The sequence below is a fragment of the Nyctibius grandis genome, chromosome Z (genome assembly GCF_013368605.1).
Source record: "Nyctibius grandis isolate bNycGra1 chromosome Z, bNycGra1.pri, whole genome shotgun sequence".
NCBI classification, from domain to species: domain Eukaryota; kingdom Metazoa; phylum Chordata; class Aves; order Nyctibiiformes; family Nyctibiidae; genus Nyctibius; species Nyctibius grandis.
In genome coordinates this window covers 81,214,658-81,232,569 of record NC_090695.1, presented here as the reverse complement: position 1 = coordinate 81,232,569, position 17,912 = coordinate 81,214,658, and the positions used below count along the sequence as shown (strand labels likewise).

At 36.1% G+C, this 17,912-nt stretch overlaps 1 protein-coding gene across 9 annotated transcripts in view; it reads right to left on the bottom strand.

Annotated features, from left to right (window-relative positions):
- Positions 1-17,912, bottom strand: part of MEF2C (myocyte enhancer factor 2C) — a 140,477-nt gene that overhangs the window by 108,399 nt on the left and 14,166 nt on the right. For 2 of the 9 annotated variants that reach the window (XM_068422932.1, XM_068422934.1), the window contains exon 1: positions 17,226-17,456. The exons of 6 other annotated variants lie outside the window; for them this stretch is intronic. The gene's annotated coding sequence lies outside the window, so the exon portion shown is untranslated. Of the gene's footprint in view, positions 1-7,916; positions 8,015-17,225; positions 17,457-17,912 lie in introns of those variants that run through there. One more of the 9 variants, XM_068422931.1, reaches the window with a different exon arrangement.

Below are 17,912 nucleotides of genomic sequence, written 5' to 3'. Positions count from 1 at the left end.
AACTTAGAAGTGCTACTACCAAAGTGCTGCTTCGTCCTCAGCCACCCTAACACAGTTAATGTGGTTGATTTTTCTGAATACTATGAAAAGCACATTCAAAAATACAATATTTTTGTTAAAAATAATAAATTAATAATTAAAGCACTGTCTGCATTTTTGCCAAGGACAAACTGTAATAGAAATGGAAAGCCATAATAGGATTGACCAGAGAATTGATTACTGAGATTTTTGATTGTTGAATATAGTGATTGCATTCAAAATGCATCATTTGTAAGGTATCTCCTGCACTGTATAAATATATGCAACCTCTACTTATGAGATTTTTGCAGGTGGAGCATGACTGCGTACCACAGCCAAATCTGTGTGCCGTTTAAGAGTCAGTGGTCAGCTCTGACTCCAACCAGACAGTCCCCTTCTCTCTTAGATTGTGGATAAGTATAATTTCTTCTTGAGTAATGTCTTGGTCCTGCATCTGGGTGCAAACAGATAAAAAAGGATAAGTGTATTTTTAAAAAGAAAAAATTCCTCAGACAAACAGTGCTTTCACTAGGGGCAGTGCTAGTCCAAGAAATTCGAGCTATCATTACTGGTGAAGAGCCCTACTCCATGAATAATACATTTTTGGGGCCAGCTCACATCACAAAAATAGGTTGTCTCGGCTCACGAAAGGGCCACATCTAGGCTGATACAGGGAAAAAAACGGCTTCATACCACTACGGAAGGTGGTTCCCCCATTGGAAACAGGCTACTGGCAAGGCACTGGAAAGTATTTTCAAGTGAAAAAGCCTGTACTGTTCCACTTCATGAACAGGAGGAGAATGTAATTTTTTTAGTATTGATTTTACCTTAATTTTCAACTGTATAATCATACATCAAACCAAACCCTTTCATGATATTTTCCAGTTCTTTAAGTTACTGTTAACAGTGTTAGCATAAAATGCAAACATGTACAGGGCTTACTGACCCATTCTGTATATTTATCTGGAGATATACAGATATCTTCATACTACTACTTAAGTAACTATCAATACTTATTCCCGAAACATTACAAAGAGACTGAAAATACTAGTTCCTATTCAACAGAGATAGAAGTAAGAGGAATGCAAAGCTAAGCATCCTGCTCTATGTAAACTAAAACCAGTAGTGTCTATGGAAAAGCAGCTCCTAGCCTATTGTTTTTGCTAATCACTTGATCAGCTTTCCTTGTAGATTTTTTTTTAGATGGACTTTATCAGCTACGTATGAAATGAGAAAAAAAAACAGTCTTGACTTTACACCTTCTCACTTGTGGATACATCTACAGCTAAGACCAGCACTGAAGTCTGAAATAGACTCTGAAACTGGTAAACTTACGGAATAGAGTTCTATACAGTAAGTCTTCAGCTTTGGAATTTATCATCTGATTTGTCCAATCTGGATGTGTATAAATTTAATCTTTTTTACCATATCAGGTTCCAAGTAGGATCGTGAAGTAACAGGCAAACAGATTTGAGATTCTTGTGCTTAGCATTTGGATCTGAAAGGAATATATTGCTATGCTGAACTGCAGTTCAGTTTATAGGACTTTTTTTTACAAAGAAAGTATAATTAATATGCTTAAGTGTAAAAGGAAGTGTATTAAAAAAATCAAGACAACTACGGGTTGACATAAGGAGAGGGTGTTAACATGCCACAGTCTTTGATTTAGTCTTTGGCCTCTTTCCTGACACTTTGTAGAAGTATCAGTTCTCATGAGGTATATCAGGATATAAAATCTACCCTTTTAGAAATGTATTAAATTATCTCATTCACTTGTCACTCCCTGAATTACTAATAGGTGTGCTGGTCCTGTTGTAATCTTGGTCTTGAAAGTGTAATAGCTAAGTGGTAACAACGTTCCTGGAGTTGAACTGAGCCTAGCAATCAAGGCAGAGAGGTAGCAAAAGGAATCATTTGGGGACCCTATTTCCTCTCATCTGTCTTTTTACTTTATGTGTGATACCTCATATACTGAAAATATTTGTCGCTTAGAGATATACATATTAATGATTCCCATCCAAAAATAATTCCAGGGCTAACTAAAAAAGTCACTATTATTTGCAGAAACCCTAGAAAGATCTAGCTTGTAACAAAAAATATTAAAAATATAGTAATGGAAACTAGGGGTTACAGTCATCTTCTAATCCAGCCTGTCTATAAAATCAAGAAAAAGTTATGTTTGGGATGCTTATATATATATCATTCCTGTACCCACACACACACAAAAATATAAAAGTACACAGAAAAAAACACTAAAAATACAATATTTCTAACCCATAATATAGAAAGACTGTAAGTCTAGAACAACAAAGACTTTCATTTTATATAGTAACTGTATATATGTGAATAAAGAGCACCACGTGTTTATGGACTGATTATTTTTATGAGGTCTAACTGTGAAGAGACATTTTGACAGTTTTATTTACAGTGTAAGGCATACCCAGAGGCATGCAAGCATAGTTTGAAAACCATATATATTTGTATATAAAGCACACAGAGATATATATATACATGTACATATGTATAAATATATGTACATGATCATAGGAAATATTTTACAGAAAAACCACAAGCCTAGCTAACATGGCAGTCTACCATGGTAGCATATTTCCAGATAGCCTTTTTAACAGCTATACCCTATCAATAACATAAAATCTGAAATTATGTGAGGTACAAAAATACGAATTCAGAGTTTTACGTATATAAAGGCACTCCCCAAAATGAAACGGTGTTTAAAAGTACGTCCTAAAAATACAGATCAAATTTTTTAAGTATATTTAAATTATGTTAATATATATGCACAGCTATTTCTAACGCAGCCAAGTCACTAAGCTCATTAAACTAGTTTTTCATTTTGGGAATTAGTGGAGATTTCCACTGTTAAAGATTTTTTTTTTAGCTATAGATAAAAAGGAACGCAGAGACATCAACCCCTCTGAACAAAGTACTATTCAAAGATAGAAGTTAGATCATTAAAGGATGAAAATAATAGGATAACAGGCAACATCAGCTTGTAAAACAAATTCTATTCTTTAATAAACATCTAGTGTGGCCATACATATTTAATGTTAACAGTTTTTAATGGCTTAGGCTGTAACGTTAGTAGCTTAGCGTGGAATTTGCTATTGTCATCCCTGCCCTCATCAGGATAGAGGCAGAAAGCAGCAAAGCAGCAACTCAAAGTTATATTTACCAAATTTGAGCTGTTGATTAATTTTCCTCTGGCAAAGACATAATGGGAACATCCTGTCACCTCATAAACAGTGTTACACTGGTTAGACACCTGCCACAAAGTTTAGCGAACACACCAACTCTTCCTACTGAACCCTGAGGAGAAGTGCAAGACATTCTTAACAGTAAAACTATCTGCATTTCTTTTCCTTCTCCCTTCTTTGTTCACCCTGTTTGTTCATACTCTTAATGCCTTGAGCTAGAGGCTGGCCATTAACTTGTATTTGTACAGCATCACGCACTGTAGGCCCTAATCTCTGTTAGGACCTCTAGCTGATACCACAACAATAAGTGGTAATGTTAATTATGTTTAAAGGTTTTTTCCTGTAGGCAACAAAGTCCAAAACAGTCAAATTTCATTTTGCTATTTGTATCTACTCAGCCTCTTACTGGACAAGTACTATGCACTAGAAGGAACACATACCCCCTTACACAATATCCTTTCGTATGCTTCGTATGCATGCAGGATGCTTAAGACTCCACATTTTTGGATGACCAGCAATATCTATAAATCGGAATATAAAATTTAAAAGAAATACCATAACAGTTTGTAAATAAGAGTTGGGAATACTACATTTATTCCAGAATGGCCAGGATAATGACCACCACTTGAATCTGAGGTCTGTCGCTGTATTATGTATTTTCTATCCACATTATTGTCAAATCTATATTTTGGAAACTAGGAATTAAAAAGAAAGCTAAGATGTTAAACAAATACCCTTCTTAACCTGGTGCAGAGTAGCCTGGATAAAACTCTATCACTGAACAAGATATAAAGGAATAAAAAGAACTAATTTATTCTCAGTTACTTTTTAGAAAAGAGAATCCTGTATAAGTGACTACAGCAGCATGTTCTGTCACATTCTTTCCATAAACAGAGCTCTGTCAGTGACAGCAAAACAGATTGTGTGCATCTGCTGGGAATGAGCCAGATGACAGTGGAAGAAACACACATGGATACCTTGGCACAACAACTAAAGAAGTAGAAGAAAAATGGACAGAAAGAAGCAGAAAGTTCTAAACTTTAATTAAAATGGCTCTCTAACAAAAGTGAAGTTATCTAAGAGTCTGTTGCAGACTGTACGCTTTGCTTTAGACTGTAACTTTCCAAAAGCAACTACATATTTATACTCTACATTGTCTTGTTTACTCCCTATGGTACTCATATGGCCACCATTCCCACAGTGTCTGGTCCCACAGAATTTGCCTCAGGGAAATACCATCCTCATTCTACAGACAGGGAACTGATACACCAACAAAGTGAAATCCTGACAGACATCTAAAACAGGTTCTGGAAGAAAGAGTTAAATCCAGACTGTCCAAATCCAAGCTGCCATCCTAAATGCTAGAATATCCTTCCTGGGCTTAGCTCTGCTTTCAAACAAAAATACTGTTATATCTAAAATTGACATTAAACAAATAACCCGCTAGTACTCTAGCATTACAGGACTGGTGAGCCTGACAAGTTAAATTAGCACAAATGGTGACTTTGCTATTGCTGCTTGTATCCTCCCAAGTCTTACTGTCGAATATATGGCTTGAGAGCCCCAGATGGCTCTGAAAAGGACTGATGAGTTACAGTCTTCAGTACAGAACCGCTACCACAAATAGTGGTAGCTGTGTGTTCTCATATAAAAGGAGAACCTGATCTCCACTAGCAGTGAAAAAGCACTCCCAGATATTGACTCATCATTGCAGCAGAACTGCATGCTTATGCTCAGCAACGAATTCAGGAATTCTGCTGAGTCTCTGAAATAAATCTTTTATCTCAGGTGTAAACTAACTTACATTGTTTCCCTTTCAGTTAATCATGTGAAGATAGACCAAATAGACATGGAAGTGCATTTACCTATTTTTTTTTTTTTAAAGAAAACAGTATTCCAACTGCAAGGGCATATAAACTCTTCTGAATTTTGCACTGATGTTTTACACACTGTTTTGCCTTATATATCAGGAATAAGATGTGACTGCCAGCTGAGTAAAGATTAGTATAGCACCTAATGGTCCGAGCAGCTAAAGACATCTATTTAGAGCATCTGGAAGCCTCATGAGGCCAGCGGTCTCAGCCTGTTATATATTCCATATGCAGTGACTATCTAATATTCTGATGGTACTTCAGAATCACACTGGTGAAATGGAATGATTTGGTATTTATAAAACTCATATATCATTACAGAATACAATTAACATCCAGCAGACACAAGCTGATGTATACTCGCCCAGTTTGAGAAAAGCTCTAGAACAAGTGTATAATGCACCTTCGTGTTCCATGTCATTTCAGCATGTGTGAATAGCAGCCGCACATGTACAGACTTTAATCCCCAAGTGGGACTTTGAAAACTGCTTAAGTCTGCTTATAATGTTCTTGATCAAAGAAGTGGTAGATCTCTACATATTCTTCCCAGTGTGGTCCGGAAGAGAAGATAAGGAGATCTTCTTTTGAAATGCTCTATTCAAACGGTACCTTTGTTTCTAAAGAGTCTGGAAAAAGAGTCAGAGTGGAACTGAGAAAAAGAGGTGGATGTTAATTAACAACATGAATGATAATTCTGTATATAAAGCAGTTTTTAGTAGGTCATCAAGTCAGTGGAGTTATGCTGGAATACATAAGCAAAGGACATAATTTCATATATTCAGTTACATCTGAAATACTGTTAAATAAACATATTAATATCTGTGGAGGTAAGTTCTCTTTGTATTTGTGAAAGCGGAATTTCCCAATTATAGGTGAAAGAAAAGAAAAAAGCAGTACCTTTTTACAACTTATAAGCTGTTTCAAGCTCTTGGACAAATACTAGCCCAGACTGAATATCGGCACAACTTTTTAACCAGAGTTGTTATTCTTCTTCATTAATTCAAGCATAATAATGTGGTCAGGAAGTCAGGTTTGGATTCACACCCACATATTCAACAGGCACATTAACTGTACATGAAACTGGCTGAGGAGGCATGCGTGCTAGGCCACAAGGTCTTTCCTAAAGGACCACCCAAGCTCTGCTGAAGATGACTGAGAACATGCACATAAAGGCTATTTTTGAACTGTTTGTTCTCATAAAGGTTTATTAAGCACTCTTAGGTAGCCTGAGCAATTTATCGCACCCTGAAGCCGTACTTCCTGTCTCAGCCAACCTATAATCAATCCATTAGTCATTTACAGCATGCTCGCTCTCCTCGTATTCGTGTTTCTAACTCCTATCCTAGATTTCATAGCTTTGCTAGGCATGGGATGTCTCAGTTGAAGAAACATACTCAAATGAAAGAATGAGGCCACCAAAAATTACGAAAGACTGACACAGAGGTATTTATAAAAGAGCTAGTTCCACACATGTAGATGAATACACTTGTAATGATAAAACAAAAGGCACTTTCTTCTTGTACAATGTATTTTATAAAGTAAAATGAAAATTTTCAGACAATGCAATTGGAAAGATGGCATGGAACTGGTTGTTTAAACTAGTTTTAAGCTATGTTACAGACTAGAAACACAGAAAGGCTTGTATTTTTTGAGTAAAAGAGATAAAAGAGCACAAGAGACCAACTCAATAGCTAAGGAACTATGGCATTCCAGTGAAACATGACTCAATTACATCATTTGATGAATATTTAATTATCTATACAAAAATGGGATGGCCTCACATTTGGAAAATGAGAGTAGCTTTCTCCCAGAATATTCTATAGCCAATTGATTAAGGACCTTTCCAGAAAGAGATTATTGTCTTTTCTGTGAACTGCTCTAAATTAAGGGTAGGAATTATTTCAAATCAGGTTTCTCAAATTTGAGTTTCTGCTATAGAAGTCGAACCAGTGCTTATAAAGAATTTTTAGTCTTAATCTGGGGATGTGGATTCCAGTAAACAACAGGACACAGCGAAGTAAAACCTAAATTCCCCTTTTTTGTGTTGCCCTAAGTCCTCTCTAATTATGTAGATACATCCTGGCACGCTGAATAGATTTTAGCTTTTACAGCAGCTCAGTAAAGTTGCCAATTTTCATTCGTTTTTGCCCTTGGAGAACTGAAACATTGCATAACAGACTTACAGAAAGAAAGTTTGCAGCTTCATTTAGAATCACATTTAGGGGTTCTGAGTCCCTTTCTTATATTGTATACATCGGACTGGTATGCAACTTCTGCACTTCATTTGCAGACTTTTTTACGTTGCATCTGTTGCCTCAAATAAAGCTGATGTCTCTTTTTAGGGATGATGATTAGTGAATTGTATGTTAAAACATATACAATATATTTTTGAAATTCACCCTTTAAGTTTTGGAATTCATATTGAAGGATTCTGCTCCCTGGTATTCTTGGAAATCACCACCGATGGGTTGCATGTGGTGCTGGAGATTATTATATTTAAGAAACTTGTTAAAAATTTGGAGCTTGCTTTGGAACTGAATGTGCTGTATATTGAATTTTTCAATAGAAAACCTGTATTTTAATCTTAGATATCTAGTTTAGATCACGATCTATTCAAAATGTGCTCTGTGAACAGACAGGATAGTGGGTATTTATTGAACTGTTCTGCATTTAAGATCAGCATTGAGACCAACATATGAAAATGGAATGCTGATGATTCTTTTTTTTCGCAAGTATCAGCAGGGGAATCTCACAAAACTGTATGTCTATAGGTTCCTTGTGATTTTAAAGAGGTCTTGTATTTTGAACTTACATCTATCAAACATGGTATCTCTATTTTTAGGATGATGTTTAAATCACAGAGCAATCTTCTGATCCATTAGTGGAACAGCTTCCTCTTTCCGATCACATCTGGAAAACAGTAGAGCGAAAGGAGAGAACAAATACTTTCTTCCTGACCATCCTCAAAATTACTTTTTATCAGAAATCTGTAGAAATGCTATTCCGTGTCCTGTTTGGGGTAGTCAAAGCAGTGATGGTCTCACGACAGGTTTGCCTTTAATCTTATACAGAAAAATGTGGTAGAACATAGTGCTACTGCTTTACAGATGACATTTAGCAACTTGTAACAGAAGGCAGCACCAGAAAATCACCACTTGTCCAGATAGATGACAAGTACTGCTCTTCAAAACAGACCAGAATATCTTTCTTTTGTGCCATGCCTCTTTGCTGTGTCAGATATTGCTTCATATTGTTATTAGGTGACAAAAAAAAAAGAAAAAGGAAGTTAAAACACACTTTGCCTCCATCAAGAAATCCTGGTGCTCTCAATAAAGTATTTTTCTACAGAATTAGAAGCAGGGTGGGGGAAAAATCCTAATAGCATTTAAAATGCCACGCAAAAATACCACTTCTTCCGTTGTTTTCTTTGTGTCTGTCATAAGGATTTGCATAATGCCTATCACCACTGTATCTTACCCCTCATTAATTTTTTTAAAAACATGAAATTCCAGAAAATATAGCACTCAGTAAGGATGCCTTCAAGATGACTATTCTGCTGGTCACCACAAAATGTAATACTGAGCTTGTGACAATATCTACTGGAAGCATAACCGAACTAAACGTAATATTATGGATGGGGATTTAAGCACGGGAACTTGTACTGAAGATATATTTTCATTTTGCTTTGTCAATATCAAGGTTTAGAAAAAACACAAAAATATTAGTTCAATTCTTAACTTGGATGACAAGAATATTATAGGAAATGTAGAAGAATATTCTTCTGTTTCTGTCCTATGCATAATCTTTGTTATTGCAGCATCAATAATAAAAGAGAAACACGAGATCCTACTGTTATCCCAGTGAAGATATGCAGATTTCTACCTGCCAAGGACATAGGCAGGCATTCTCCATTTCTGTATGTGTAATTACGGGCAGTTCTGCTTTAATTAGCTAGCTTGCCAATCATTCCATCATTTTTAAGAAAAAAATGGAATATTATTTTCCAATTACTACACATTTTAAAATGTAGTTTTAAATTATTTCCAATTGCTAACAACACGTCACATAAAGAAGAGTACTAGTGACCCAACAAGACTGGGTTATTTTTTTTTCAGTGTGTGCTCCCAAGAACATTAATGAAATTCTGCTTCATCCTATTTAGTTTTAAATGAGCCTACTAAACCATAGACTCTTAGGAACATTTATGGTCATATTTCTGATCTCTAAAATTTATGTATGCGTGTTTTGGATAAAGTTGTACATTTTGTACGCCTCTGCAAGGATGCATTCCCTGGCTCCGTATTCTGACATTAAAAATGTGTCACGCAGAAGTTCAGTAAGTGTGCAGTTTCACACTTATTTCATCTATTGCAGTGGAGTAATAAGATGGATTTTTCCTCATTCTGCTGCTGTATCAATTCCTTGCCTGCATCTTATACCCATAAGCAAGATAAAGGAAGAACTGACCACTTCTCCAGGATTCTGTGGGCAAACAAGTTCTCATCAAAGATCAGTTCTTATCGGTATAGAACACATTTAAACAATCATTATTATTATTTTGTTAAGATCGCTGCCCTACGTCTGCAACAATTAAGGATTATTTAAATTCTATACACTTCAATAAGAAATTTGTTCAAAAAAACTCTGCAAGACTAAGGTTTTAAGTTTGACTTCTTTGTATTGTCCACTCTCCTCCATTTGCGTGACCCCTTACCAAATAGTCTGTAGCCACATTCTTCCTAACCTTCCTGAAAGCCTTCTTCCTTTTCTGCTGCTTCTCCCACTTCTCATACTCAGTATAGGCAGAAGCAACATTCAGGACACAGATGGACAGAGACAAAGCACGCCTGAGGATAAGTGTGGAGAACACACTGTCTCCTGCTGGTTTCACAGAATATCCTCAAACTCTACTGACTTTCTCTACAAACCGCCCAGGCATTCCCAAGGGTTACGGCACCAGAGGGGAGCTGCTGGCAGCACGTGGCTGAAGCTAAAATGCCAGGCTGAAAGGGATGCATGGGCCAGCGCTATGGGATGGTCACAGAACCTCGGTGTCCCGTTGTTCCTCTACAACACCCCCCATCTTTAGGGACAGCTTTTCCACTCTCAACTGCAATGAAATGATTTAAAACAGTCTTCACTGACAAGTTCATATGGAATTTTTAAATTAATTCTAATAGACTAATGCCTTAGTCTAGCTTCTTACACTGGTGGACACGTTCTGGAACATTTTAATTTCTGTAATGGTCCAACAATAACTAAATTATTTGGATTAAAATAATGCAGCACTATTTCGAATATAATGTCGTATCACAATGTATTTGTCAGTAGGGGGAAGAATTTATTAGAAATCAAATAAATAGCACGTGCTACTCTGTTACTTGTTATTTATATTACTAAAAGTAGTGTTCCACGTGGACAATGTTCTGCATTATGTTTACTTTTGCAGATGTGTTTCATAAACAATTTCACAACCCTCCCTCCTTGTCCTTTGTACATACTTTGCTAACGGCTATTGATTGACTACTTAAAAGTAAATAGTGAAATTTAACTGAGCATGGGTTCCGCAAATGGCATGTGTCCTGTATCTATAAAAGCAAACATAAATAATGTTATTTCTAATTCAGTTTACTTAACTGCACATCTTGTGATTACAGGATGAGAGATAAAAGACAGTAATGTCTAAGGTGGATTCCTGCACTGGCATGTGGTTAATAATAATTTTCATTATAAACTTCACTTAATGAATTATATAGTTGAAGAAATAAGAGTCAGAGAAGACCTGTTAGGTTGGATTCTAAGTTTTGTATCAGCAGTGCCTTATAACCCGGGAAAAGGAGGCAGAGGAGCTTTATGCCATCTGTTCCATCCCGTCCCTAATCTGTGGTCTGCCTTATGGTTAACTTAAACGAAGGCAGCAGGCACTGACTTTCCAGGACCTCTGAAGCTCTCTCTGCTCGAACTCTTGCAGCCCTCCAATGTCAGGGAAGGTGGCAGGAGGCAGAGATAAGTACATCTACCCCACTGAAGCAGGTGACTGCTAAGTCACCTGTTCAGGGAATTACAAAAGGGGCCCAGGCTACAGACCTCACGGGTGTGATTACTGAATCTGTCTTGCACAAGAGTTTATTCCATACAATTTTAAAGTAAATAGTTCTCAAATAATTTATCCAGACCTGTTTCTAAATAAGTCAAGAAAATGTACTTCTAGAATTTCCTAGGATATATTTCTGCAATCTAAAGGTATTTAGCTGTTAAAAGGGGAAAAAAAAAAAAAGAAAAAAAAAAGGAAAAAATGCTTAGTGGAGTTCTGTTTAGCTGTCTTTCAGACTAATATTCCTATACTTGAACTGCCTTAAAGATTCTTTTTCTCTATTCTTCCCTCTATTTCTCTCGCAAATTTACTTTCTCTTTGCAAGGGAAGAAGCAAGGTAACTATACGAGAAAATTCTATTACTTTTGCATGTTAGCTTTCCTGGATGAATAACGGGTGCCGTTTGCATACTTCAAAATACTTTCAAGATGCAAGGAAGTTTAAAGGCTAGGATACTATCCGACGTTTAGTGGCTTAAATAAATGGCAGATCTCAGAAAGGTCTGTTTGCAGTTTAAAACTAATGGGAGAAAAATGTCATACTAGCAGGGATGGTGGCAGAAGACAATCCTAAAAAATGCATTTTTTTATATATTCTAAAGCCAAACACTAATTCCCATGACTGAGATCTGCATGTATAGATTTAACTCTCTGTATTCAGTGGGAAACAATTATTTTACCTGTAAGCAAGCACCTAAATTTACAATATGTGCATTGAGAAGAATACACAAATTTTTATTACCAATATTAACTGGTAAACTTAGAATTTTTAATTGCAAAATCATTGTATTTCTCTTTAAAACTTCCTTAGTAGAACAAGTATCTAGGAATTCCGCTGCTTTTCTTGAAAGTCTTAGCATAACAGGCTATATTTCCAATGTCATCATTAAATTGATCTCATACTCTACATAAAACTGTGTGACATTAAAATGTGCAGAAGTGCACTCAGCCTTGGCTGCTTCTTTATCACTGTAAGACCGTACCTGACAGTTCAAATATACAGCTGGGGCCCGTAAGTTCTGTTTTGTCACACTGATGCTAGGTAAACTTTTTGAAAATTACACCCTCCCATCAAAAAAATAAAATATTCTACTGTTGTGTGATATAAATTTAATATAACTGAATGTTTCTTCAGGTATTCATGAGTTATATGGCCAGACTGAACTTGTAAGAAAAGTACACTATATTTCAGTCTTCACCCCCCCAAGCTCCATTTCAATATTTTACGCACGTGAACTCCTTTTCAAAAGTACCGTTCACCCACATCTACAATCAAAAGTGTAAGGTGCATGTTTTGCACATTTGAAGACTCTCCTAATACAGCTTTCTTGCTTACACAGCAACAAAATAACCAGGAACAATGACAAAATGTGATAACTGTTCTTTAAGGTCTGTAATGAGTGAGCATGTCTCAGACTAGTGTTTTTCATCTTATTTGGCCGTGAGGTACTTCAAGATACTTCAAACATTTCTATAACTGCATTTATTGCCTGTTTCCAAGGGCTTACTTTTTGAAACATTATCGTACCAAAATTTTTAACATTCCCATTTGAGCCTCATAATACATTGCTGAGAAGTTACTGTAATGCACATAGGAAACAAAAGGAGAAAGTGTACTTTACATATAACATAAACTTTTCAAAATACAGCTAGGCAACGCTAGAATGAAGGAAAATAAAGATGTGCTTTCAGTGTCCATTAAGATGAATCACCTGAATTTACAGGAGCTTCCTGTCTGATTATAATAACACACACAAAATTAAATACATAAATATTAATTTTATGTATCACATAAGATAAAGACAATGAAAAAAACAATGTTTACATTTATGGTTGACTCATTAGTGTTTTATTATGTGAAACACTAGGAGGCATCAGTTGGGTGAAAAAAAGAGTTCTTTTGAAAAATGGTAAGAAATTAGCATAGAAGTTATCAGTGTGGAAGTTTCATACTTCCAAATGTTAAAGGCTGTATGTTATAACCAAATTATGCAAATAGCCAAAACTCTCTATTCTCACTGCTAAATGACGTATTTAATAATATAGGGACAACATTTAATTTCCTAACTATTTTCAAACCAGACTACTATATTCATATATGCAACACAAAGTATACTTTTATATCACATCACATTTTTTAAAACAACAGAATAGAGGTAAACTAAAATGACTCACTTGTTCCTCAGTATTATACTTTTTGATAAATCTGCAAAGCCCTGACATGTTTTATGCACTGTCCTCTGCACACAAGCTCTTATTAGGGCAAGTGCAGTGAATTTAGTGGAGTCCTAGGCACTTTTAAGAACTTTAAATTGCTATTACAGGATATCATCTAGGCAAAAATGTTTTTAAAAAAATCCCAGGACAATAATCTACTACATTTTAAATATATTTCCCAAAAATTGGTGAATTAAACAGCGTTTTTAAAAATTTGTATAACAATGCTAAAAGTGGCTCTGCCTTTTACTATAAAGTCATACGAAACCAGTAATGTCAAAATTGAGTTTTGCTTCCTTCAAATTGCATTTAACAATGACTAAGCAACAGAGTTATAGTTGTCTTATAAAATAATAAATTGAAATTGAAGTGTGCCTTGCCATGCTGCAGCAATCAGCTTTTATCTCTGCCCAATCAAAATGACATGTGAACTGCCTAATCCTTCTTTTGTAAGGCACATAAGACTTTGTTGTCACTGTTGGTTTTGTGAATCGCCTCTATAATCTGGTCTGATTTCCTAAAGATGACAGATCCTAGTGAACAGACAAGCTCTACTGCACTGCAGTCAATGAGACAGTGAGATTAAAGTGGAGGACTGAAGATACTAGCTTTTAATCACCTGTACACATGCAACATTGACCATCAGCTCTGAGCAAATTACCTTAAAGCTGGTCAGAGGACCCAAATAACTCCTTTTAAAAATAAAAAAAATAAATTTTTCAATTTTTCACTTGCACCATCATTTGTGTTTGCTCACCAGAGTCCATCCAAGCCCATTTTGTTTCAAAATAAGATGCAAAACTGTATTTTCATCCTTTTCAAATACCAGAATACTAACCCTACTTTTAAGCTTGAAGTTTTCTAGGTGTTCGGAATTACATATATAATTTTTTTGTATTTTATACCTAAGTCACCATAGAGCCTAAATGAGGACGTAGCAAAATCTCTCTGCTGATAAAAAAAAATTTCAGGATTTAAAAATCTCAAAATAATAGATCACAAATATAACTGCTTTGGTTATTCTTCAAAATGCTGAAGCAGAGACTATAAACTCTTTGAAATTATATATCACCATATTTATGTTCACCTTCATAATCAGTGTTTTCAAAAGAATACCATTACACCTTACTTGATTTTTGGATAAATTATCGTGTAATTCAGAATAAAGATGTCCAACAGGTAATAATGGAGTCTACGTATCAAAAATCAAATGCTTATTCTTTCAAGCACCTAAGAGCAGTTAATGACTTCTTGCTCAATAAGATGTAGAAATATCCTTAGCTGTCTCTGAAGATGAACGGAACTATTCTGGTGAACAATAAACTAACCTGTTACAGAGAAAAGTAAAATTAAAAGAAATGAAGTTGGTAAAAGTATTCTATTCACAACTCCTGCTCAGTTCCTAAGTTCCTGTGTAGTTATATGTATCTAATAAATAGTGAGCTATCAAAATCCTTCAGAGGTAAACTTTTGGAAAAAGCTTCAGAAAGCTTCATTTCTCTTTGTCTATAATATTTTAGATGTTTTAAAAAACAGAACCATTTAGGAGAGGCATCTCTCTGTTTTTGAATATACATGTTCCAGGTACACAAATTAAGAGTGTTTATAAAAAAATAAGAAAAATTTTCTGATCCTGTATTGAAAGAAAATTCACAGTAAGAAAGTAATTGTATGAATTTTCTTATGACGCTCCAAAACCAGCAGCTCGGGAACACAACTCTAAAAGACTCAATCTCACACACTATTCATCATTTAGTACCAATTTCTATAAGGCTCTTAAGCCTAAATTTCCTTTTTTCTTGGTCAAGTAACCTTAAGAGGATACAGACATATCTGACTCCTGCATTCGTTTATAGGACATCGAAAGTGACATTCTTTACATCTCTGTCCTAGGAGAGCTATGGGACAGGCAAGAGGTCTCCCAGGGGCCTGATCCTGCGCATCGTTATTCCTGTGACTCGTTCATTCTCACACAAGTAGCCTCAGCGTTGTCAGTGGGACTAGCTGTGTAAGTACTGTTTGCATGAAAGAAGGTTTTCATGTTCAGGTCCCAGAACTATATGCCCTCATACCAGCTATGTAGGGCATATTAGTAAAAATACATATGAACAGCAAGTTTTTAAAATAAAAGGATGTGTACTACAAGGAACACAGACACCCTGAATTAAGGGCCATTCTCTTAACTTCTTCTTCAAAGAATTTTTCCGGTACTTCCAAAGGGTCTTAAGCATGAGCACAGACTTCAGTATTAGACTCGATATGAATTATGTATTCATTAATATAGAAAGAATAATATAATAGGTATTTTAGTAAAACTGATAAAGAAAGTCTTGCGGGTTTTTTGACTTGATGTTAGGTACCTAAAATCACGTAACAAATACAGTTCACAAAACAACAAATTCCCAAAGTGGCCATTTGCCTGGGCATTTGAACTGGAAATCAGTATGTATGTAATACAGAGGTTAGAACTGGTTCACAGGTGGTTATATTTCCATGCCCTGCCAAGCCTCGAGGGATTAGAGTTATTATACTCCATATAAACATCTTTACTCTTCAACCACAATACCTGGGAAAGTGCCAATAAAAGAAATCTAGTCACATTTGCATCTGATATAATTGGTTTATCATCCATCTTGCAGTTCTTTTAAAGTAAAGATAGGAAACTAGGACATTTGCCATTAAGCTGATCGGCAGATAAGTGCTAGGAAAATGCATTTTGTGTTAAGACAATTCTTTTTTATCACCAGTAAAATACTGGCAAAGTGCTTTTCTCTGCTTAATTCTCTTGAATCTTTAGTCTGCAGTTGTGTATTACAGTATTTAATTCCAGGATACATGTATTTGCTAATAATAATTATTATATACAATAAAGAAAATAGAACTCTGCTATAAGAGACAATGCTTAGGTCCCACAATGATTCATTAAGTTTTGTTTTGCATTGTGCTGCCTTTTTTTTTTTTGAGAAAAGGAATTATTAGCTTATCTTTATACTTGTTTTGTTTTTCAGGCTGACAGAAGGTCACACTAAGTTTTATGGGAAACGCTAAGTATTACAGTTACATAATGCACCAATAGTCTTAGAAGTCTCTCATTTACATTAAACTTTACCCTAGCCTGTAACTAACTGTACTGCAAAAAAAACAACTGGTTTTGTAAGGCTGATTAGCTCTACTCCCTTGTGTTAAAAAATTTAAAGATTCCTCAAAGTACTATGAAAAGACCAAAGTATGCCATCTGAGAAGAGGTTTGCAGCCCATGACTTAAATTCCCACATCAGTGCAAGGGGTCCTTCTACCTCAAACGTTAAGTATTCAAATGAAAGATGCACAAAGTTAAACACTTGCAAGCATGCATTACCTAAACTCCAGAACTGAGGAAGAGCCTATGACACAATTAAGTTTAAGAGCATTTCACTCAGACTGGACTGTTTCCTCAGTCTGATAAATTAGGGTGCAAGCACTACAAGGTCACAGCATTTGGTGAACTATTCAAATCCAGTAAGCTTCAAACACAGTATCAAGCACACAAATAATGTAGACTAACTTCATCAAAGTTTAAGCACTGCAGACACTGATAGAGACAAGTCAGCAATAATTTACTAGACAGTGATTTAACTACGTTACTTGTCTAAAAAGTTACTTTTAAGCAATTGACAGTGCAATCATACACTTAAAAAGTCTGCAAGCAACCTCAACCCCAATCCACATATAATAACCAATGCACTCTTCAAACGCAATAGGAAACGTACACAGGGCTTTTGTACCGTACCCACTATATGTTATTCCGATGCTGAATTTCACATGTACTTACATTATAAACATTTAGCTGTTTGGATGATCAGGCTAGTCCTTGAGATATTTTCCTTTCACAGGAAAAAGAAAAAATCCCTTTACTTCTTCCAGCCTTAAATATTCACCACCTGGTTGAACATGCAGCCTCCTTGAATCACACACACAACCTTCAAAGTCAATCCAATAAGCAGCCAGAAGATGTCTGGGGTGTGTGTCTGTGTGTGTGTGTGTGTGTGTACGCGCGTGTGCGTGTGTGGAGCGTGGAGGAGGAGAAAGTGGCTGAGCTGCTGGTCGGGTTAAAAGTAACCGGACTCGTCCCGAAAGCGTCCAGGAAGGAAGTGACAGCAGGCGAATGGGAAAAGGCGAGCAGCTCACGGGCTTTGTAACATCGCGGAGGGGAAGGGGGAGGCGAGGAAGGGATTCGAACTACACGCCTGATGAGGTGTCCTCTTCTGCTTCGCTCCCTCTTCCTCCCCTTTCTTCTCCTTCTCCCTGTCTCTATTTTTCTCTCTCTCTCCCTCCCACAATCCCAAACGAATGACTCTCTCCTCCCGAGCTGGAGAAATAATCAGTTTCACTCTTGCAAAAAGGGGGCGGGATCAGATCCCGAAAGCGTTTTAATAAAACAAACATAGAGCAGCAGCAGCGGCAGCAGCTCCCTTCCTTGCCCCTCTAGTCTAAACTAGATTGATAAATTACTCCGCTA